Below are 24,714 nucleotides of genomic sequence, written 5' to 3' on the forward strand. Positions count from 1 at the left end.
TTCTTTAAAAGTAGTCTTCAGCATTTTCGAAAGAATCATTGGGTTTTCCTGGGACTGGAGATTTTGCTTCTGTTGTGACAGAAGCAGAGAGTGAACTTTTTTAGAAGTTAGGAGCAGTGGGGTACAGAAGAGGAGAAAAATCAGACTACATTTTATATCACGCCTGTTTCATTGTGAAAAATAATCATAGCCTTATGTCCTTTTCTTTTCTGAGGAGGGGGCGGTGGCGGTAAGAGTGCAGGGTGAATTAAGGAGGCATCACGGAGAATGTATCTCCTAACATGGGGTTTCAGTTATTTCCCAAATACAGAGAGCAAAGTGGTTTTCTCCAGACATTTTTCTTTCATAGGAGGCCCGTGTGCAGTATTGGTATGTTTATCACTCACCCCAAAATATTGACAGTGTTGGCATTACAGGTAATCTGAGTTACTGCCTTTTCTGTCATGTTCCTCTCTGTTTTAAGTGTGGGCCTCAAACCCGTAACAGTATTGATGTGATTATATTACTATTATAACTGTTGATAGTTTTCCTTTTAAATCAGAGAAAAGCACACTGATTTTTTTCCCTTTATTCTTATAGCATTTTTATTTCCAATAATTATACTTTTCTTCTGAATTATTTCAAAATGTTTTGGTATGGTATTGGTAAACATAGTATTATTTTTTGTGGTTAAGAGTCTAAACTCTTAAACAAGACTATCTGGGTTCAGTTCTCAGCTTTACCACTTACTAGTTGTGTGAACTGGGGCAGGTTATTTATTTTATATAACTCTTGCCTCGGTTTTATCTGTAAGACAGGGATTATAAAATTATCTACTTTTTACACGTGTTGAGGATTAAATCATTTAGCAAAGAACAATGCCTGCAATAGTACAGGCTGAACATGTATTAGTTATTATTCACTCACTAAAATAGTAGTCTCAGTAGATGCTAATAGACTTTAAAAGTTAACAAAATTAATATTTTAAAACTTTAGAAAAGCTTAATTTAGAAAGTTATTTTTAGGCTGGAGTTTTGTGTGCACGTGCGCGTGCGCGCGCACACACACACAAACTCACACACACTCTTTCTCTCACACCCTTTTCAAACTGTTACAGAACAATGTTTTTCAAACTTCGATGTGCATGCAGGTTACCTGGGGATCTTGGTAACATGTAGATTCCTACTAGCTTTGGAATAGGCCTGAGCTGCTGCCATTCTAACAAGCTCCACAGGTAATCTGGATGTAGCTAGTCTTTAGATCATAACTTGAGTATTAAAGTTATAGAATGTCCTAGTAGTGGTTCTGAATCCTTCTGTCAGTACTTTATAAAAACTTGGGTGTTTTTTGTTTTTGTTTTTTAAAAAACATGCCTAGGCTTTACCCCAGACTAGTTAAATCAGATCTCTGGCATTAGTGTTCTGGACATTATCATCATCATTATCATTTTTTTCTTTTTTGTAAAAAAATATTCTAGGTCATTCTCATGTGTGAATAGCATTAAGAGCTACTACTTTAGTGATGTGAAGGAGAGTCAGTAAGCTAAGTAGCTCCATTTTATGTCTTCATTTACTGTTCTCTTCTATCCCTTTAAGCATCTGTAGGGATGATGAAGCATAGCTGGTCAGAACTCTTTAACTAGGAGGCAGCTAATAATTTTGGCTTGAAGTTATCTTCACACTATACTGGACTAAAATGTTTGACTCCTTGAACCCTTCTTCATGGCTTCTATCTCCTATTGCTTTCATCATTTTTATAATCTTCTTTGGACTCTCCCTAATTTCTCAACAGCTTCCTGAAAGTATAGTAATTCAAACTCAATATAAAGTTGCTTTAACAAAACTGAACAGTGGCAGAGGCAGAAGAATAAAGTTCCTTCCACTTCATAAATTCTGTGATTTTTATTAAGGTGGAAAACTTATATTTGTTTCAGACTTTGTATTGGCCCTTTCTTTATGTTTTTGGGAGCTAAAGTGTGTTTTCTACCATAATATTTGTTTTAGTACATTACTTTCTTAGGTTATATTCCCTCTTTTTTCTTTCTCAACTGTACTTCTTGCCTCTGTTTCCCTTCTTGTACATATTTTTGAGGAGAGGCAGTAAATGTTTTCTCATGGACTATCATGTTTTGGGAAAGTAGTTTTCCAAACTGATCAAATCTTGCTGAAATTTTATTCCATCTAGTCATGATATATCATTTAGAATCTGGACAGGGAAACAATCTACGCTAGATATTTCTACCAAGAAAATTTAATACAGGGAGTGGGTTCTCAGGTGTCAGAGGCTGAAAAGGCAAAAGGGGAACACTGGAATAACACAGAGTCAAAAATTGCAGAAAGCATCAGTCATCCAGAGGGCTGGGGCTCAAAACTTCTGGCTGTTGCTGGTACTTCTGAGAGAGCCAGAGAAAACTTGTGGCTGTCACCAACTGCTGCTGCTGGGGTGGAGGGCCTGTGCTAGGGCAATGCTGAGTGGAAAAAGCAAGTTTCTCCTTTTAGTGTTCTCATTGGCAGTATGAGGAAGCTAGCTGGCAAAAGAGAAAAGTAGTTTCCAGAGTTCTATTTTCAGCGTTACTGAGCTGAGTATTAAAGGGTGGATTTGCTGCTGAGAGACTGTAGCTGAATAACCAGCACATATAGCCTTCTCCTCCTCTCTTGGTCTCTTTCTTAGCTACAGGGATCCTGCATGCTCTTAGTGTCTAGGATTTAGAATGAAAGGAGTTATTATTATTATTTTTAAATTACTTGTCTAGCTAATGTGATTTGGGGGCATGAGACAGGACTACGTGCTCTAAGATAACTGTCACAGCCTTTCTTGGGAACTGAGAGTCCATTACTCATTCTTTTGACTCTAAAGGGATTTCTGTTTTTCAAGATCCCTTATTCAAAATACAAACATTGTAGGAGTCTGATAAACCAGAGGTTAAAAATTGGTTGCTTATTGGCCAAACAGTGGCCTACAGTGGAACTAATCTTTGAACAGAAGATTATACCTTCTCTCTCATTCTAATATTCTTCTTCCTGCAGAGCTTCTCAAAGTTTAATATGTATGTGAATTATTTGGGAATCTTGTTAAAATGCAGATTCTGATTCAGTATGTCACTGGTTAGGGCCTGAGATTCTGCATCTCTAAGAAGCGCCCAGTGGAGGCTGAAGCTACTAGTCCCTAGACCAAACTTTCTTCTCTCTTTCCTGCTTTGAGAACAAACCACTGGTCTGGCTTGGATCCATTGTTGGACCTGGTTTTGGGTGGTTGAAAGGAGTGGATCATTAAGGAAGAGTTTCTTGCAAGGCCACTTTCTAGAAATGTTTTGAGCAATTTTAGTAGAGGTATTTATAGCCATTTCTTTCCAGGTGGCACTAGAAGGACAGTGCCTCAGAATAGGTTGACTTTTCTTCCATAATTTTGATGCTGCTCCGGACGCAGAGGCATGCCAATCACTTGTAGTTTTCCTGGAACATCTGAGGCTTTTCAGTAATTGTGTATATGTTTAAGGGAAACTAATGGGAGATAGGATAGGAGGACAATTAGAAAATTCATGCATCAGATAGCTTGTGTTCACTAAAGCCATTATTCTTGATTAAATAGGGCTATCTATGGATTTTAAAAATTTGGTTTGAATTTCATACTAAATGCATTTTTCCACTTTTGACACTTTGATGTACTTCAGGTTGTCATCAAAGCAGAGGATCTTCTTTCCTTGAGCCAAATAAATGGTAATCTACCTTAATTGAACTTTGCATACAGCCCAAATTTATGAAGTTATTAATTGCTCTTTACATTTGGATTTTACTTTACCAAGGCATACCTGATCACATGACTAAAAAGTTATTCAGTTGCCATCCTTCAAGATCCTCTGCCTACCTCCCTCATCCCCACTAACCCCAATTCCTGGATCTTTCCTTTTGTCTTTACAGACCTAGGTTTTAAGATCCTAGGTTCTTTGTTTCTGTCTTTTTATGAATGTTACTCTTAAATTTTTTAAATTCAGGCTGTAGATAATACAATTCAGGTCACGGAATTGAAATAATTGGCCTCTTTATCGGTTGAGGTGAAAGAGTTAAAATGAAAGTTAAGGATTCAGGGCACCCCTACAGAAACGAGGGGTGAAAAAATGCTCAATTTTAGGATCCTAAACAAAGCATTTTGATTGGCATATAGAGACCCTTGCATGCACACAAACGTCCATATTTGAATATTTATAGAAGATAATCTGTCAAAATTACTGTTATTTTAATTTGCCAAGCTTGGCTGATTGCTGCAGTTGGATGTTAGTTGAATTCTAGATGAGGAACTGTAAATAAGAGCTGGTCTAGAACATGCTTTTTGTCCTTGAAGCTGTTTAAATATTCCTCTCCCCCCCCCTTTTTTTTTAAAACAAAACAAAACAAAACAGTGAGGCCTTTTTATATTAGCTGGACTTTAATGTTTTCCTTTTTAGGGAAAAGGATTAAAGTAAGGTGATAACAGTAAATACTAAAAAAATTTTTTTAGTTAAGAAAACCATTTACATTTCGTGAACAGGAATTGTTTAAATAGTTTTAACTATTTGTCCAATCTTTGCTTCAAAGATTTCCCTGGAGAGTTCAAACCTAGGGACATATATCACTTCAAGGCCTGAGGGGCCTTGAGGTTTCGTGTAAGTAAGTTTTATGTTAACAACAAAGAAAATGTATAGTTGTAGATAATTAATGTTACTGCTTTCTTTTGTCTCATTTTAAACAGTTGGTAATTTTAGTGACCCAGATTCAAGCAGTAATATCTTCCATTGGAAATATGTGATTTCGTCATCTTATGTTCTAGGGGAAGAAAGGTAAGCCATTTTTCACGCTTGATATTTAAGTAACTTTGTAAATAAATCAAAATTTTCTCTTTTAAAAGGTTAGAAAACCCTTTTCTCTTTAGGTAGTGTTTTCTCACCCAGAAGAAACTGTATTATTTATTTATGTCACATCGTTATTCCTCAAAAGATTCCACTGAGTCTATATTATTTCAGCTCTAGAGATGATACGATGACTTTCAAAACAATCATACAGTTTTTTGGAGCAGGACTATGTTCTGTGCTGTGTCTGCTAGGCTATCTTGTCCCTTTTACATAGCCATTCTCAGCTGAATAGTTTATTTTTACATATATAACCACCTGACATGACTAGATAGTCTTAATATTTTTTGTTTTTGCTTTTGATGTTTTCATTTATCTCTTGTAAACTGCCATAATTGGATCCATTTTGTTGGTTATTACTTTAGCTAGAAACTATGTCAAGTACTAAGTCTCAGTTTTACTTAGACATTGACTTCGTTTTGGGGTTTCAGGAATGTGGGGTCTCAGGAATATATTTTATATTCAGCAAATTAAAAGTGAAACTTTTAGAGCACTCTTTTCCATTTTTCACAAGCATCCATCTTCATCCTCATTTGACAATCCTTTTTTGGGTAGATTTTCTTTTTTCTAGGAGTGTTTATATAATCTTTCACTTGTTACTGTGTGGTCTCTTTTCCCAGTTCTTTTTGTGGCTATCCCTATTACCATTCTCCGTATATCTCACTCTAATTCCTCATGATCCTCCTAGGAAAATTATATGTGCAACTCTGTAGTTATCCTCTGAATGAAGGATAATCACATTATTAATAATTCCTTAAGATGTTATGCTCACTCCTAATTTTGTAATTAATAATAACATTATTAATAATTATTAATATAAATAACATTATTAATTCCTTAAGATGTAACGCTTGCTCCTAATTTTGTAATGGTTCACCATCTGTTCACTGTACAAAGGGCTCAGAAATGTCTATTGTATCTAATGCACCACAGATGTGGAAATAATAATAAAATTTACATTTATGTAAAGCAAAGATACTGCTAATATGCTCCCTTGGATTTGGCCATTCTGATATTCTTGCTGTGTTTGGAGGCTTATTAAGTATGTTAAAACTCAAGTTGAATGCAATTTAAGTCGGAGATATAAAAAGTAATGAGCTGTTTTACAGTGTGATTTGGAAAAAAAAATTAGTTGTATTTCTTGCTTATAAGAACAGCAGATAGCACAGTTGACTAAGATTTTCTAAGTAAAGTAATTTTGATAAAGGTTAATTTCATGGCAATAGAAAATGTTGGGAATTGGCATCCAAATGTCAAATTTCACCTACAAATCTTAGCTTTCTACTGATTTTTTTTTCCCACAGAGGAAGAATCTTAAAACTTAAATTTGTGTAGAAGACATTATAATGCTACTTTAGGAATAAGAAACAGGCTTATTTTTCTGCAATTGAACAGTAGGGATAACCAGTGCATTGCAGTACTTATTGATAGATTTTTTTAAAAGCTCTTATGGAAATTTAATCAAGTGTTTATTTAGGAAATATTTTAGTGTATAATAATGATGCGGGATCTAAACGATAACCTACGATATTCATCTATGTGTTTTCATTGTTTCAGAAAGAAATGATGAAGTGTATTGTTTAATAATTTGCATTTTGGTATTATTTATAGGGTAAACACTATGAATAATCATATTTTAGGTAATTCACGTGCCATTGAGACAAATTTAGATTTCCATTTGTTTCTTCTCTCCCTAATATCATAAGAGTGCTATATATCACTCTATCAGTTAGTTAAAAGGTAAAAATTGAAAATGGATTTTGTTTTGTTTTGTTTCTGATCTGACATGTAAGGAGCTTAGAAGTCATCACTCCATCCTAACCACAAGTAAAAAACTGAACAAACTGAAAAATCAACAACTCTTTTTAGATCCATCAGAGAAGTGAGGTCACAGGGCAAACCTCTGCTCTCAAATTAGAGAGACAGACAGGCAAATACAGAGAATGACAACTTACCCTAGCAAAAACCTCCAAGGGCACCACTAGTGGGTAGGAAAATCTAAAGTGTGATTAACAAATTAGGGGAGACTCCATGTGGACAAGCCTGAGGTAAAAACTCCAAGGGGACCCAGTCATAGAGAGCCCCCCACACTTTCATGAGTTTGCTTCTAGGAGCTCTACCAGGTCCTCACAGTGAATATCTGAGAAGAAGCGCCTGGTGCTTCCTGCAGGGGGAGGGAAGAGTAACCATTTTGAAATATGCCAAGGCATCATGTTTTTCTTAACAAGATCTGCTATCAAGAGAAAGTATTTTACCAGGGCCTAATCTATTAAGGTGTTATCAGAGACTAACTGACCTGGAGGAAGGGAAATACCCAACTGTAGCCTTCCACATGGTGGGGAGAGAAATATCCCATTCCAGTCCCCTGTAGCCATCCTGTTCCACCTTGGAGGGGAGCATAGGACTGAAAAGAACTTGTGACGTTCACGGCTTGGTGGGCGCAGGCCTAACCATAGCACTGTAGAATGCTTCTACTCCCCTCCACACCTTAACCACATTAGTAAATTCCTATTCGTTACAGTTCCTTTTACCCAGTGCATCATGTCTGACTTCCAACAAAAAAATTACAAGGCATACTATACTAAAAAGCAAAAACCACAGTTTAAAGAGAGCAAGCATCAGGATCAGACTCAGGTGTGTCAGGAATATTGGAATTATGAGACCAGGAATTTAGAACAACTATGATTAATATGCCAAGAGCACTAATGGAAAAAGTAGACAACCAAGAACAGATGAATAATATAAGTAGAGAGATAGAAAATCTAATAAAGGATAAAAAAGAAGTGCTTGAGATAAAAAGCTATAACAGAAATGAAGGATGGCTTTGATGGGTTCATTATTAGACTGGGCGTGGCTGAGGAAAGAATTTCTCCAAGCTTAAGGATATGTCAGTAGAAACTTCTAAAACTGAAGAGCAAAGAGAAAAAAGACTGGAAAAAAGAAAAAATATCCAAGGACTGTAGGACAACTACAAAAGGTACAACATATGCATAATGAAAATACCAGAAGGAGAAAAAAAACAAGAATAATGACAGAGAATTTCCCCAAATTAATGTCAGACTCCAAACCACAGATCTAGGAGGTTCAGAGAATGCCAGGCAAGATAAGTGCCCAAAAAGCTTTATCTAGGGATATCATATTCAAATTGCAGAAAATCAAAGATACAGAAAATAATCTTGAAAGAAACCAAAGGAGAAAGAATTACCTTAGGTACAGAGATCTTCTCTTCAGAAACTATGAAAACAGGAAGAGAGTGGGGGGAATATTTAATGTGTTGAGAGGAAAAACCAACAATCTACAATTCTGTATCCTGTAAAATTATCATTCAAAAGTGAAGGAGAGTAAAGACTTTTTCAGGCAAACAAAAATTGAGAGAATTTGTTGCTAGTGGACCTGCTTTGCAAGATATGTTAAACGAAGTTCTTCAGAGAAGGGAAATTATATAGGCCAGAAACTTGTATCTACCTTAAAAAAGAAGAAGAAGATTAGAGAAAGAATAAGTGAACCTTGAATAAAAACTTTTATTTTTCTTAATAGATCCAACAGATAACATAATTTGTTTGAAATAATAGTAGCAACAATGTATTCAGTGATTATAGCTCATATATAAGTGAAATGAATGATGACAGTGATACAAGGGTTGGGAGGTAGAAATTAGGAATATTCTTTTATAAAGTACTTGGACTACATATGAAGTGGTATAGTGTTATTTGAAAGTGGACTTGGATTATTTGGAAATGTATAATGCAAACTCTAGGGCAACCATTAAAAAAAAGTTTAAAAAAATGTAGTTGACATACTAAGAAAAGAGACACAATGGAATCATAAAATGCTCAATTAAAACCACAAAAGACAGAAAAAGAGTGGAAGACAGAAACAGGAACAAAGAACAAAAGCAATGAGTAGAAAGCAGTAACAAATATGGTAGATATTAACCCAAGTATATCAATAGTTGCTTTAAATAGCAGTGGTTTAAATACACTAAAAGACAGACTGTCAGATTGGATCAAAAGTCAAGACCCAACTATATGTTGTGTACAGAAACTCTCTTTAAATATGAAGACACATATAGATTAAAATTAAAGGGATGGAGAAAGATATACCATGCTAACGCTAATCAAAAGGAAGCTGATGTAACTATATTAGTTTCAGACAGAGCAGACTGCAGAGCAAGGAAGATTTTCAAGGATAAATAGGAGCATTATATAATGATAATTCTTTAAGAAGACTTAACAATCCTTAATGTATATGCACCTAACAGGTCGTCAAAATATGTGATGCAAAAACCGACAGAATTGCAAAAAGAAGTAGATCGGTCCACAATTGTAGTAGGTGATACCTCAACTCTCCTCTGTCAGAAATGGACAGATGTAGCAGAAAATCAGTAAGGACATATCTGAACTCAGCAGCAGCATCAATCAACTGGATATGATTGACATCTGTAATCCAGCAACAACAGGGAATATGCGAGTTCTTTTTAGTTTTAAATTTTTTTTAGTAGGATTCACATCATAAATATGTGATCAGAAAGAAAAAAGATGAGGAATTCATTTTAAAAAATACAACAAACTGTCACCTACCTCACCTCTACCTCTTACATATTTTAGAGTAAGAATTTTAAAACTTTGATTTTTTTAAAATACTTAAACATTTTTCTTACCTCAAGCTTGGTATAATGAATGAAAGAGTTATGGGGGTTACTTTTACAAATGAAACCTACCTGGCACTTTTTCGTTTACTGGTATTAGGAAGGAATACCTACTACAACTCTTTGGTTCCATGTAGCAAAATTTGAAAACTGTGAAATATGTATGAATCCCCCATGCCCTAGCCAGTATTTGATAATTATTGACCTTTGCTCCTGAATAATAGACCTCTAGGTATCCATATTCTTTTGAGTGATCTAGAGCAATGGTCCCCAAACTTTTTGGCACCAGGGACTGGTTTCATGAAAGACAGTTTTTCCACTGACAGACTGGTACCAGTACGTGGCCCAGGGGTTGGGGACCCCTGATCTAGAGGAAGAGCAGAAGCAGATGAGAAAGGACAGGGGAGAATTTGTAAAGGGAGAGAATATTCATTGTTATCATTTGTCTGTCTGGCAGACTTATGATAGCGACACTACAGGGATTAATAACATAGACAGGATTTAGAAATCTTGTTAAAATGGATTCAGTGAAATTGTTCCCCTCTCTGTAGAATTAAAAACCAAACCAAATCAAACCAAACCAAACCAAACACAAAAATAAAATACATCAAATGAACTTTCCTCCTTGGATCACAAGTAGTGGTTTGAGGACAGAATCTATCAATGTGTAATCTCATGGTTTCTGTCCTGTCTTAGCTGCTGACTAGCTGTACAAACCTTGATGAAGTCAAATCATTTCTTACCTCAGTTTCCTCATCTTCAAAATGAAGATAGTGCCTACCTTACAGAGCACTGGTAAGAACTAATTGAGGAAATGCATGCAAGGTGCCCGGCTCATATTTGGCATGCACCGGTGTTACTTCTCCTCCTAGTTCCTTTCAGCATCAGTAGTAATGTCTGGATTCCAGTCCTTGAATTCACTAGTTACTCGTCATGAGATCATTGTAAAATCAAATTATTTTGTCTCTCCAAGTCTAATTTTCCTTTGACATAAGATCATTAATACTCATGTTGTAAAGTTGTGGTTGTAATTCATTTCCTCATATAGTCTAGGAGGTTTTTGTTGAATCTAAATCTGAATGTTAAATTGCTAAAAAACTGATATAAATATGTGAGTTTTACTGGTTAGATCTTTTGGACACCAAATCCAGAATATTTTTTAAGGAATATATAGTAGGAGGAATGTAATAAGGAAAAGTAAATCTCTAGGTTTTTTTTTTTTTTTTTTAATGGGAGGACTCTCTACGCTCACTTACTTAATTTTTGCTTAATACAATTCATTGGGAAAGTATTGAAGGATTTATTTTCAATACTTGAATTTATTTTCAAGTATTGAAAGATTCAAGTATTGAATCAAGTATTGAAAGATTCAAAGTATTCAAGATTGAAGAATTTATTTTTGCTTGAAATACTGGGTTGGCCAAAAGGTTCATTCGTTTTTTTCCATAGGATGGCTCTAGTAGTGCTTAGTTGTCTTTAACTTTATTCGAAATAATTTTGTTAGATTGTATATGACAGCTGTCATATCAATGTGCATTTAAAAAAAGACTTATCAAAATTGGTGAATTTTTGTGTAGCCATTTTCATATTGAAAATGGAAGAAAAACAACATTTTTGGCATATTATGCTCTATTATTTCAAGAAAGGTAAAAACACAACTGAAACGCAATAAATAGATTTGTGCAGTGTATGGAGAAGGTGCTGTGACTGATCGAACATGTCAAAAGTGGTTTGTGATGTTTCGTGCTGGAGATTTCTCGCTGGACGGTGCTCCATGGTCGAGTAGACCAGTTGAAGTTGATAGCTATCAAATCGAGACATTAACTGAGATCAATCAACATTATACCATGCAGGAGATAGTCAACATACGCAAAATATCCAAATAAGCACTGAAAATCATTTGCACCAGCTTAGTTATGTGAATCACTTTGATGTTTGGATTCCACATAAGTTAAGCGAAAAAAACCTTCTTGACTATTTCTGCATGTGATTCTCTACTGAAACGTAATGAAAATGTTCTGTTTTTAAAACAAATTGTGATGGCCGATGAAAGTGGATACTGTGCAATAATGTGGAATGGAAGAGATCGTGGGGCAAGCGAAATGAAACACCACCAACCACACCAAAGGCCGGTCTTCATTCCAAAGAAGGTGATACTGTGTGTATGGTGGGATTGGAAGGGAGTTCTCTATTATGAGCTTCTTGCGGAAAGCCAAACGATTAATTCCAACAAGTACTGCTCCCAATTAGACCAACTGAATGCAGCACTCTACGAAAAGCGTCCAGAATTAGTCAACAGAAAACATATAATATTCCATCAGGATAATGCAAGACCGCATGTTTCTTTGATATCCAGGGGAAAACTGTTAGAGCTTGGCTGGGAAGTTCTGATTCATCCACCGTATTCACCAGACATTGTACCTTCGGATTGAGATTTATTTCGGTCTTTACAAAGTTCTCTTAATGGAAAAAGTTTCAGTTCCCTGGAAGACTGTAAAAGGCACCTGGAACAGTTCTTTGCTCAAAATGATAAAAAGATTTGGGAAGATGGAATTATGAAGTTGCCTGAAAAATGGCAGAAGGCAGTGAAACAAAAGGGTGAATATGTTGGTCAATGAAGTTCTTGGTGAAAATGAAAACATATCTTTTATTTTTACTTAAAAACCAAAGGCACCCTGTGGCCAACCCAATAGCTACTTCTAGAAAGAATATGCATAGGGCAGTATGTTAGGGAGTCCAAACACTTGAATGTACCTATTTCTTTGCTTTTGTTCTTTTTATCTTAGGTGACTTTATTTTAAAAGGAGACTTCAGTGTACAGTAATGGTTTTATGGGCAGACCTTGGAAAATTATTCAGTACTGAAAATTTTCTGGTTTGATAATTATCAGAGAAAGAATAATAAACCAGTATTAAAATTTAATGCAAAATTTTAGTAAATTAAGGTCAAGACTCATAAATGAATCATGTTAAATGAGTTATGAATTAGATCAGTATTATTGGTGAACTTAGCTATGTGTTAAATCAATATAATTTCTTTGACATAATCACAGAATAGGAATTGATATATATGTGGTATATTGTATTGAAGGGTTGTAGATTGACGAACTGGGAAGTTTGTATTTTAACGATGTTATAATTCCATGAATTTCAGTTAGGTTTATTTGAATATGAATCACTTTTATAAAAACCAGCAGCAAAATATTATTGCTTTTATATTCTGTAGCAGTTGAGTCAGCTTTTGTATGTAATCAGATGAATGTAAATGTAAACGTTAACTTATTTTCTTACACATTTCCCAAAATTTAGGAAATAATTAGCATACAAAGTGTTAATTACTTTTAAGAATTCCCAGTTTATCATTTTATTTGACATTATGTAACTCCTTATTAGATGCTTATTAACAACCCTGAAAATGTTGCACAAAGTATAGTCTTTGCATGCATAGTCTTTACCTGCAAAAAAAAGAATAGAAGAAAATACAATAAAAACTGAATTGCAAAAACATTGAGCGAAGACAAGTCTGCTGAGAAGATGGATATGAATTTATGTGTGAATGTTAGGGACATATGGATATGTTGATTATGGCCACATTTAGTATTTTTGTTGTAAAGCAGAGGATTTACAGAGTTAGATTAAATGCATTATGGGTATGGCTGAGATCAAAATAACTTTATTTTCTTCAAGGATTTTTTTGTTTTTGTTTTTTGGGTTTTTTTTTGTGGTGGGGGTATTGTGTTTGTTTTTAAAAAAGCCAGATACTTAAGTATAAAACTGGGTAATAATTTAAACTACATTTTTCTTAATAATTTAATGTTAAGAACAATTAGAATTCTGTGATTGCAAGGTATTATTTGGACAAATCATTCATAAAGTAATATGATTTATATATTTTTCTTATTTTTTATTATGGTAAAAAATATATAACAAAATTTACCATTTAACCATTTAAAGTGTATAATTCAGTAGTGTTAAGTATATTCACATTGTTGTGCAAACATCACCACTATCCATCTCTAGAACTTTTTCATCATTCTGAATAAAACTCTGTACCTATTAAATATTAACTTCCTATTCTTCCTGACCCCCAGCCCCTGTAACATGGGGTTGCTATCCAAAATATATAAATAGCTCATACAGCTCAACATCAAAAATACAAACAACCCTATAAAAAATGGGCAGATGATCTGAATAGATATTTTTCCAAAGAAGACATATAGATGGCTAACAGACACATGAAAAGATGCCCAACATTGTTAATTATCAGAGAAATGCAAATCAAAACTTCAATGAAATATCACCTCAAACCTGATGGCTATCATCAAAAAGAATACAAATAAATATTGGTGAGGATGTGGAGAAAAGAGAAGTCTTATACGTTGTTGGTGGGAATTATAAATTGGTGCAGCCACTGTGGAAAAGAGTATGGAGGTTTCTCAAAAAACTAAGAATAGAATTACCATATGACCCAGCAATTCTACTCCTAGGTACATATCCAAAAAAAATGAAAACACTAATTCGAAAAGATACATGCACTGCAATGTTCATAGCAGCATAATTTACAATTGCTAAGATATGGAAGCAGCCTTAGTGTTCATCAACAGAAAAATGGATAAAGAAGATACAGTATGCGTGTGCACGTACGCGCACACACACACACACACACACACACACAGACACAGACACACACACACAATGGAATGCTACTCAGCCATAAAAAAGAATGAAATTTTGTCATTTGCAGCAACATGGATGGAGTTGGAGGATATTATGGTAAGTGAAATAAATCAGAGAAAGACATACTAAATGTTGTCACTTATAGGTGGAATCTAAAAAATAAACGAGTGAATATAACAAAAAGAAACAGACTCCCAGATACAGAGAACAAACTAGTGGTTACTAGTGGGAGAGGGATGGTGGAGGGGAGGGACAATATAGTGTCTAGGGGATTAAGAGGTACAAACTACTATGTATAAAATAAGCTATAAGGATGTATTGAACAACACAGGGAATATAGCTGATATTTTATAATAATTATAAGTCGAGTATAATCTTTAAAAATTGTGAATCACTATGTTATACACCTGTATTATATAACATAATCACTATGTTATACATAGTGTATATGTATAACATATACACTATGTTATATAGTATTGTACATCAACTAAACCTCAGTAAAAAAAAGTCAAAATAATGAAAAGAAAAAAAAGACTTTACTCCGCATTCTCCCTGACCCCCAGGCCCTTTAATCACTATTCTGTCTCTGATTTTGACTACTCTAGGTTCCTTATGTGAGTTGAATCATACAACATTTGTCCTTTTGTGATTGACTTCTTTCACTTAGCATAGTGTCTTCAAGGTTCACCCATGTTGTATCATGTATCAGAATTTCATTCTTTTTAAGACTAATATTCTGTTTTATTCACGTACCACATTTTGTTTATCCATTTATCTGTCAATGGACATTTGGGCTGTTTCTACCTTTTGGCAGTTGTGAATAATGTTGCTATGAACATTGGTGTGCAAATGTCTGTTCAACTGTGGTCATGTATTTTTATATATTTTTTAACATTTAAAGATATTTGAGGTAATGAAATTCTCTTTGAATGGGCTACATGAATATCTGTATTTTCACTGATATCAGTGAATATTCATTGAATACCTGTTGTGTATTCTAAGGGATATAAAGAGAATATTTATTGAATACTTACTGTGTATTGGGGATATAAAGAGTAATAAAACCATGATACTACTTCTGAAGAACTTACAATCTAATGAGAATAATAAGGTGTGTTTATGAAAACACAACAAACTGGTAGCATATACTTTTTGAAGCTGAAGAGATGTTCACAATCTGATCCAAACCAGCATCCTCTCACGCTAAGATTTTTGCATGTCATCCTAACCAGTTAAGAGGCAAAATACATGGCCATAATCGACAAGCATGTTCCATTCAAGCATGTGTATTTAACACATGCATTTAACATTCAAGCATGAATTTTGGAGTGATCATACTAAAATGGAAGTTGGATCATGACACTCTCCAAAACAATCTTTTCCAATAACAACATCCTTTGAATGACTTATATCTTTTTGTCCAAACTCCTTCCTTAACTCTGACTTAATCTCCTATCTCCACCTCTACCTTGAGTTGGATGAATTTTTGTTGTGGATATATTTCTTATGCATGTAAAAAGGCTTAAGTGTAAGTGAGTAAAATGCAGAAGGATGAACTCTATATGTGTCTCAAGGTTCTTTCCAGGCTTATGATTCTAATTTAATCCCTATAGTACCTGGATTTCCAGATGATAGAAAACAGAATTAGTATGTCTAGAGGTTTCTCAACAGATCTATTTCATAATAATTTAAAAGACCAAAATTTGATTGGAATAAAAACATTTTGGTGTGTTTTGATGTTTCAGTGGTATTTTTCCCTCTCTCAGAGTATTTTTTCTGGAAAAGCAAAATTAATCTTTTGTGAATTCAGTCATAATTTTTCAGTTTAGTTGGATTTTTAAGGTTTTTCTGGGTGCACCAGCTGGACCTTTTGGATACTGCTCTTTTTCCACTGAAATGTTAGCAAGACCAAAGGAAGACCTACAACCAGCTGTTAGATTCACGTTTCCTTTGGATGATGTTTTGAAGTTCAAAAAAGGAACTTTGAGAATTTTAAACACAGCTGAGCAGAGTTTCCAAGAGGTAACATTGTAACACTACTTTTTTTCCTCCATATTTATTTTCTTGACTCCCAGTACAGATCCTGAATGCTGAGTGGTGAAGACGTTTATAGGCTCATTACTTTGTAGGGCAAAAAAAATGAAAGAACTAATTTCAAAGTTAAAACTTAAAAAAAAGGAGATAATTGTAGAAGTGAGGAAGGATGAATGAACAAGGATGATCATCCATTCATTCAGTGCATATATGAAAGTCTACTATGTACCAGACACTCCACTAAACACTGGAAACAAAGCAATGAATAAAATAGAATCAGTACCTACACTCATGGAACTTAGATTGCCTGGAACAGCGAGTAGAACATAATAGGCTCTTAAAAACAATTTGAATAGGGTTTCCCTGGTGGCGCAGTGGTTGAGAGTCTGCCTGCCGATGCAGGGGACACGGGTTCATGCCCCGGTCCGGAAAGATCCCACATGCTGCGGAGCGGCTGGCCCCGTGAGCCATGGCTGCTGAGCCTGCAGGTCCGGAGCCTGTGCTCCGCGACGGGAGAGGCCACAACAGTGAGAGGCCTGCGTACCGCAAAAAATTAATTAATTAAAATAATAATAATAATTTGAATAAATGAATTTCTGTATTGTGGAGAAGAACTTGGGGGTAAGGGGCATTTTAGTGAAGAAGTGTGGAGTGTCCTGTTCATTGTATTTGAGATATTTCATTTAAAAAATGGAAACAAATAAAATATCTGTTAATGGGAAAAATGATTTAGTTATGGTAATACATAGAATGTAATACACTGGAGCCCTTAAAAATAATGACATACATAGATGTATGTCGGCTAACATAAAAGATGTTCTTTACCTAATGTCAAATTAAGCAAAGTAGGTCTTCCCTGGTGGCGCAGTGATTGAGAGTCCACCTGCCAATGCAGGGGACACGGGTTCGTGCCCCGGTCCGGGAAGATCCCACATGCCGTGGAGCGGCTGGGCCCGTGAGCCATGGCCGCTGAGCCTGCGCGTCCGGAGCCTGTGCTCCGCAACAGGAGAGGCCACAACAGTGAGAGGCCCACATACCGCAAAAAAAAAGAAAAAAAAGTAAGCAAAATAGGCTGTAGAATAGGATGTATGAACGATTCCTTTAATCTAAGATTATTTACATTTGTGTAAAATATCTTGAGAGATGGTGGAGAAATGGTAATAAGGAATTATGTTTTCTAGGAGGTGAGTTTCCTGTGATCTTTCCTTTATCTTTTATGTATTTCTGTCTTTTGCAGTGACTATTTAAAAATAAGCTAATTTTAAATGTTTGGGATAAATTGATTTAAAAAAAATTTTTTTTAACTTAATATCTGTATCAGTAAACATAGTTACTGGTTGATGGTCCATTGTCCTGTAAATGTAAAAAATCTATCTAAGGAATTCTGCATTTTGTTTCTGGAAGAATATAATTAACCAGAAGGAAATGATTACATTTAACATTTACTGTTAACACTCAGAAGGTATAGTTTTAAAATGAACAATAATGTTTCTTTAATGTATGTAATGGTTGAAAAATATTTAGTAGTAATTTTAATTTTGTTTTGTAGATACTTTGAGGAATGTCTACATAATTAGATGGTGGAGAGCTGAGAAAATTCTTAGGTTTTTTATGTATATGAAAACTTAGTTTGGATGTAGTTATTAATAGATATTATATTGAACTGCATTTTATATCTGAAGATTTGTTTTTGCCCTCTCCTTTGATTAGTATGACTTCTAAGTTTCTTAATTAGGGGAGAGAACATACGGATTTTGGGAGTCCTGATTACATCTGGTCAATATTCTTAGGTTTTCAAAGTATAGTCATGCAGGTCATATTGTTACTTCGTGACTGTTTTCTTAATTTCTTCCAATAATTTGTGTTTGTATCAGGAGAAATTAATGGACTCGTGAAAAATGTTCCATTTTACACATAGATTGTTTGTAACAAACTCATTTTATTAAAAATACTGTAGCAACTTTACTTTTTTTTAATCCTTTAGAGGATCATGTTGACTCTAGTTATTGGAGTTCCAAATGATATGTGATTGAATATGAAAACTTGTCTCAGGGTCTGTTTATCTTTTTTAAATTATATTGTTAAATAATTGTTTAAATGATCATGTTAACCTTTAAAGGTTAACATTTGGTTTAACATTATTTAGGTATAAATGAAAGTATTATTCCTCTTCAAAATAAGAGGTTTTGTCAGGCCACAAAGTCCCTTGGACTGTGGTATGCTAAATTTGAAACAATTTTTTTCCCTAGATATTTAGCTATGTGCCATAGAAGGTGATTTTTTAGATCGTTTCTCTCTTTCTCTTTTATTTTTTTTTCTTTTTATTTCTGAAAAGTAAGATGCCTATTCCAGTTTAGTGAATGTGGTAATATCAAATCCAGGTAGAATGGTACATTTCATCTTGTCTTCATTTTTTAAGGTGAGCTAGTTTATAAAATCGAGAATAAATCATTTTGTTAGATGTTGGCTCCCTTCTAGTATAAAAATAGTAATCTTTTTAGCAGTAAGTCATTCTTTTGTAAATACATTAAAATGTTTAAAAGTAATTTATAAAAAAAGGAATTATAGAAAAACTTAATGCCTAAATTAATACCATATACATGAATGATAGTTAGAATTTATAATTGGTATTTTGTTATAAAAGACATTTATTTGGATAAAAACATTGTGTACGTTAGTCTAAATGAAATGAATACCTTCTAATGATACTCATACTTTCCTTTATTATACTCATTTATTTATTATTCAGCAATATTTATTAAGTGTCTGCTATATTATAGGCACTGTTCTAGATTCTGAGTGATACCAGTCAACAAAATAGAAATTATTGATCTCATGGAGCTTACACACTTGTAGAGAGAAAGAAACTAAACAAATATGTATGTCAGATGGTGATAAATGTTCTAGAGAAAGGTGACTACATCAAGGAAGGTAATAGGGAATGTCAGAGTGGGGAGTGTACCATTTTTATATAGAATGGTCAGGGAAGGTTTCACTGAGAGGGTGACACTGAATTTGATGAGGGAAGGACTATGGTGGATATTTGGGCAAGTGTATTTCAGGCAAGAAGTTCAAAAGCCCTGTGTTGGGTACAGGCTCAGCATATTTAGAAACCTAAGAAATTAATTGTGTAATTATTTCTTTCACTTTTTTCTTTCCCAGTAGATTCTAAGGTCCACTAAAACAGTGGGGAAAGACCGTCTCTGTCTTGCTCATCATTGTATCCTTGGTACTCAGTATAGTGCCAAACACATGGTAGGCAGTGGGCCAGTGAATAACTATGGTTGAATTCATGAATGATGAGGGGAAATTTTTGAGGAATCCTTATTTTTTTTAAATTAAGTTCATACTGCTAAGATATTTAGAGCTTCAAAGGTCTTCTTAGGTGGAAAACAAGAGAGCTCTTGAGGAAGAATGATTCTTCTAAAGGTCACTGTTCATTATGGTAGCATTCTTGTGATGGTTTTTCTCTCTTATTCTAGCTATTGATAGGGTATCCTTTGTTTAGATGAATGGTCTAGACATGGGAAGATACTTGCTGTGGAAGACCTCCTTGCAGTAGAATCTGGACTCAAATAACTGGGTTGAAATTCCTGTTTGATGCTTGCTCGCTGTGTGACCCTCCCCCTTTATTTCCTTTTAATTGCCCTGGTTTTCTTATCTGTAAGACAGATGCTGTTATTTCAATTACAGTATTCTCTTAAACATTTTCTCTTGCATATTGGGATTTTCTCATTAATCTTCTAATATACCACTCATGTAGACTATTTTTTTTTTTTTTTAAGAAAGTTACATTTAAGAAAATAGGACTTTGGAATCAGACATTCTTGGGTTCTATAAAAGTTCACTTCTTAAAGTTATCTGTTAACATGTGTCAGAGTTTTATCTAACTAATGAGGGAACAATCAGGAAGACCAAAGAACTGCTACTAAGAGTATTTGAGCATCAGGAGTGCATGTTTTCATTTAGGAAAGGGATGCCAATATAAAATTGCAAAGCTACATAGAAGTCTCATTAACTTTCTGAAGGAAAAGGAAGCCATATCATCTTGGAAACTTGGAATGTAAAACAGTGAGTTCAATTTATATATCATCATGGTCTTTATCATCATCTCCAGTATCAGCAAACTGGATTGTTTCATCATCTCCAGCACCAAATATATCTTTTTCATTGATTTTAGCATGTTTTGGAAGCTTGCCATATACCTTCAGACTTATAGCTTTATCTGCATTGTATTTTGAAATTACATCAGCTTTGTTATCCTGATAGGCAGACCAACCAATAAGATATCTGAGGTATTTATTTAAACCATTTTCCTCATTTTTCCTTTGATATGGCATAGCCTCTTTACACATCAAAGCACATTGCTTCTACTCATTCATTTCCCAACGTTCTGATTACCTGAGCATACGCTTATTCATACGCTTTGCACACCAACCGTTTTTGGATTCATTTTCTTTCTTACCCTTGTACCTGTTTTTACCTTCTTTACCTTTATTCTTGGGCATGGCAATGCTTCCCAGCATCTCCAATTCCTTTCCTGTGGTGGCAGTGGCGGCTGCTCCTTTGAGTGGCACACAGGACAAAGTAGCACGTGGTAATATGGAACCACGTGTGTGGGAGAGTTTTGAGACTGAGCTTTTCTAAGACATACTTAGCAGCATCAAAATTCTTTTCTTGCCTCTTCCCTTTCTGTGTATGTTAATATTCTTAAGGTTTTCTGGGGACAGGTAAAGAGTAATCTTTACTCTTATGCTTTTTTAGCCTTATTACTAAGGTGGACCTCTCTGCTTGTGTCTTTACTGAATGTCCCAAGGATTCAATGAGGACTTTTTATCTTGTTTGTGAGAACATGGATGATTCCTGGCCCTGTGTAAGCTGGGAATTATTCACCTTTTATTACCTAGCAATTATTCTTTCCCAGAAGTTGTTTTTGCTCAACCTTAATTTGCATATGCAAATTGGTATTCAGGTAAAATTTAAGTGGAAATTCCCCTGCGCCCCCCCTTAAAAAAATTGGTCTTTTCATTGTTCTCTGACTTAAGGACTTCCCTCCCCCGCCCCCACCCCTGCCAAATAATTGCTGCTTTGGCCTTTCTGTGCTCTGACCTCACCTGTCTTTTCTTTTTTTTCTGTTTTTTTGGAATTTGGGGGTCATGGCTGAGACTGGCATCATAAATATGAGATTCATTAGTATATGATGGTATTGAAAGCTGTGAGAGTGAATTCAACTTAGAGATGAGTCTACGTAGAAAACACTCCAGAGTTCAGAGGTCAGGGAGTTGAAGGGAAATAAGCAAAGGTGATGAGAATGGGGAATCAGGTGGAGGAAAACTGGGAGAGAGTGGGCCATAGATGCCAATTAAAAAAAAAAGAGGGGAGATATGAAGGAGGAAGATATAAATCAGTTCAAATATTTCAGGTAATTAAGATGAGGACTGCAAATTTTTTTTTGAATTTTATTTTTTATACAGCAGGTTCTTATTAGTTATTTATTTTATACATATTAGTGTCTATATGTCAATCCCAATCTCCCATTTCATCTCACCACCACCACCACCCCCTCCCGCTTTCCCCCATTGGGGTCCATGTTTGTTCTCTACATCTGTGTCTCTATTTCTGTCTTGCAGACTGGTTCATCTGTACCATTTTTCTAGATTCCACATATATGTGTTAATATACGATATTTGTTTTTCTCTTTCTGACTTAATTCATTCTATAAGACAGTCTCTAGATCCGTCCACATCTCTACAAATGACCGAAATTCGTTCCTTTTTATGGCTGAGTAATATTCCATTGTATATATGTACCACATCTTCTTCATCCAGTCGTCTGTCGGTGGGCATTTAGGTTGATTCCATGACCTGGCTATTGTAAATAGTGCTGCAGTGAATATTGGGTTGCATGTGTCCTTTTGAATTATGGTTTTCTCAGGGTATATGCCCAGTAGTAGGATTGTGGGGTCATATGGTAATTCTATTTTTAGTTTATTAAGGAATGTCTGTACTGTTCTTCGTAGTGGCTGTATCAATTTACATTCCCACCAACAATGCAAGAGGGTTCCCTTTTCTCCACACCCTCTCCAGCATTTATTGTTTGCAGATTTTCTGATGATGCCCATTCTAACCGGTGTGAGGTGATACCTCATTGTAGTTTTGGTTTGCATTTCTGTAATAATTAGTGATGTTGAACAGTTTTTCATGTGCTTCTTGGCCATCTTTATGTCTTCTTTGGGGAAATGTCTATTTAGGTCTTCTGCCCATTTTTTGATTGGGTTGTTTGTTTTTTTAATATTGAGATTTATAAGCTGTTTGTATATTTTGGAGACTAGTCCTTAGTCCGCTGATTTGTTTGTAAATATTTTCTCCCATTCTGAGGGTTGTCTTTTCATCTTCTTTATAGTTTCCTTTGCTGTGCAAAAGCTTTTAAGTTTCATTAGGTCCCATTTGTTTATTTTTGCTTTTATTTCCATTACTCTAGGAAGTGGGTCAAAAAGGATCTTGTTGTGGTTTATGTCGAACAGTGTTCTTCCTATGTTTTCCTCTAAGAGTTTGATAGTTTCTGGCCTTACATTTAGGTGTTTAATCCATTTCGATTTATTTTTCTGTATGGTGTTAGGAATTGTTCTAAGTTCATTCCTTTACATGTAGCTGTCCAGTTTCCCCAGCACCACTTATTGAGGAGACTGTTTTTTCTCCGTTGTATATCCTGGCCTCCTTTGCCATAGATTAGTTGACCATATGTGCGTGGGTTTATCGCTGGGCTTTCTATCCTGTCCATTGATCTATGTTTCTGTTTTTGTGCCAGTACCATATTGTCTTGATTACTGTAGCTTTGTAGGATAGTCTGAAGTCAGGGAGTCTGATTCCTCTAGCTCCATTTTTTTTTTTTCCTCAAAATTGCTTTGGCTATTTGGGGTCATTTGTGTCTCCATACAAATTTAAAGGTTTTTTTGTTCTCATTCTGCAAAAATGCCACTGGTAATTTGATAGGGATTGCCCTGAATCTGTAGATTGCTTTGGGTAGTACAGTCATTTTCACAATATTGATTCTTCCAATCCAAGAGCATGGTATATCTCTCCATCTGTTTGTGCCCTCTTTGATTTCTTTGATCAGTGTCTTATAGTTTTCTGAGTACAGATCTTTTGTCTCCCTAGGTAGGTTTATTCCTAGGTATTACATTATTTTTGTTGCAGTGGTGAATGCGATTGTTTCCTTAATTTCTCTTTCTGATCTTTTGTTCTTAGTGTATAGGAATGCAAGAGATTTCTGTGCATTAATTTTGTATCCTGTAACTTCACCAAATTCACAAATGAGCTCTAGTAGTTTTCTGGTGGCATCTTTAGGATTCTCTATGTATAGTATCATGTCATCTGCAAACAGTGATAGTTTTACTCCTTCTCTTCCAATTTATATTCCTTTTATTTCTTTTTCTTCTCTGATTGCCGTGGTTAGGACTTCAAAAACTATGTTGAATAATAGTGGTGAGAGTGGACATCCTTGTCTTTTTCCTGATCTTAGAGGAAATGCTTTCAGTTTTTCACCATTGAGAATGGTGTTTGCTGTGGGTTTGTCGTACATGGCCTTTATGATGTTGAGGTAGATTCCCTCTATGCCCACTTTCTGGAGATTTTTATCATAAATGGGTGTTGACTTTGTCAAAAGCTTTTTCTGCATCTATTGACATGATCATATGGTTTTTATTCATCATTTTGTTAATATGGTGTATCACATTGATTGTTTTGTGTAGATTGGGGAATCCTTGAATCCCGGAGATAAATCCCATTTGATCATGGTGTATGATCCTTTTAATATGTTGTTGGATTGTATTTGCTAGTATTTTGTTGAGGATTTTTGCATCTATATTCATCAGTGATATTGGTCTGTAATTTTCTTTTTTGTAGTATCTTTGTCTGATTTTGGTATCAGGGTGATGGTGGCCTCACAGAATGAGTTTGGGAGTGTTCCTTCCCTGCAATTTTTTGGTAGAGTTTGAGAAGGATGGGTGTTAGCTCTTCTTTAAATGTTAGATAGAATTCACTTGTGAAGCCATCTGGACTTTTGTTTGTTGGAAGATTTTTAATCACAGATTCAATTTCGTTACTTGTGATTGATCTATTCCTATTTTCTGTTTTTTCCTGGTTCAGTCTTAGAAGGTTATACCTCTAAGAATTTGTCCATTTCTTCCCGATTGTCCATTTTATTGGCTGAGAGTTGCTTGTAGTAGACTCTTATGATGCTTTGTATTTCTGTGGTGTCCATTGTAACTTCTCCTTTTTCATTTCTAATTTTATTGATTTGAGTCCTATCCCTCTTTTTCTTGAGGTTTATCAATTTTTTTCTAAAGGTTTATCAATTTTCTTTATATTCTCAAAGAACCAGCTTTTAGTTTTATTGATATTTGCTATTGTTTTCTTTCTTTCTGTTTCATTTATTTCTGCTCTGATTTTGTGATTTCTTTGCTTCTGATAACTTTGGGTTTTCTTTGTTCT

The 24,714-nt window shown here is 34.9% G+C and overlaps 1 protein-coding gene and 1 pseudogene across 9 annotated transcripts in view; one reads left to right on the forward strand and one right to left on the reverse strand.

Moving 5' to 3' along the window:
• The window catches only part of FUT8 (fucosyltransferase 8), a 319,526-nt gene that overhangs the window by 110,016 nt on the left and 184,796 nt on the right, over window positions 1-24,714 (forward strand). For 5 of the 9 annotated variants that reach the window (XM_027111525.1, XM_027111522.1, XM_027111521.1 and 2 more), the window contains one exon: window positions 4,705-4,792. The exons of 3 other annotated variants lie outside the window; for them this stretch is intronic. The gene's annotated coding sequence lies outside the window, so the exon portion shown is untranslated. Of the gene's footprint in view, window positions 1-3,649; window positions 3,696-4,704; window positions 4,793-24,714 lie in introns of those variants that run through there. One more of the 9 variants, XM_027111523.1, reaches the window with a different exon arrangement.
• On the reverse strand, window positions 20,270-20,730 carry LOC113622876 (eukaryotic translation initiation factor 1A, X-chromosomal-like; annotated as a pseudogene).

Source organism: Aethalodelphis obliquidens, unplaced genomic scaffold (assembly GCF_003676395.1).
Source record: "Aethalodelphis obliquidens isolate GAN/ISIS:26980383/991018 unplaced genomic scaffold, ASM367639v1 scaffold10, whole genome shotgun sequence".
Classification (NCBI taxonomy): domain Eukaryota; kingdom Metazoa; phylum Chordata; class Mammalia; order Artiodactyla; family Delphinidae; genus Aethalodelphis; species Aethalodelphis obliquidens.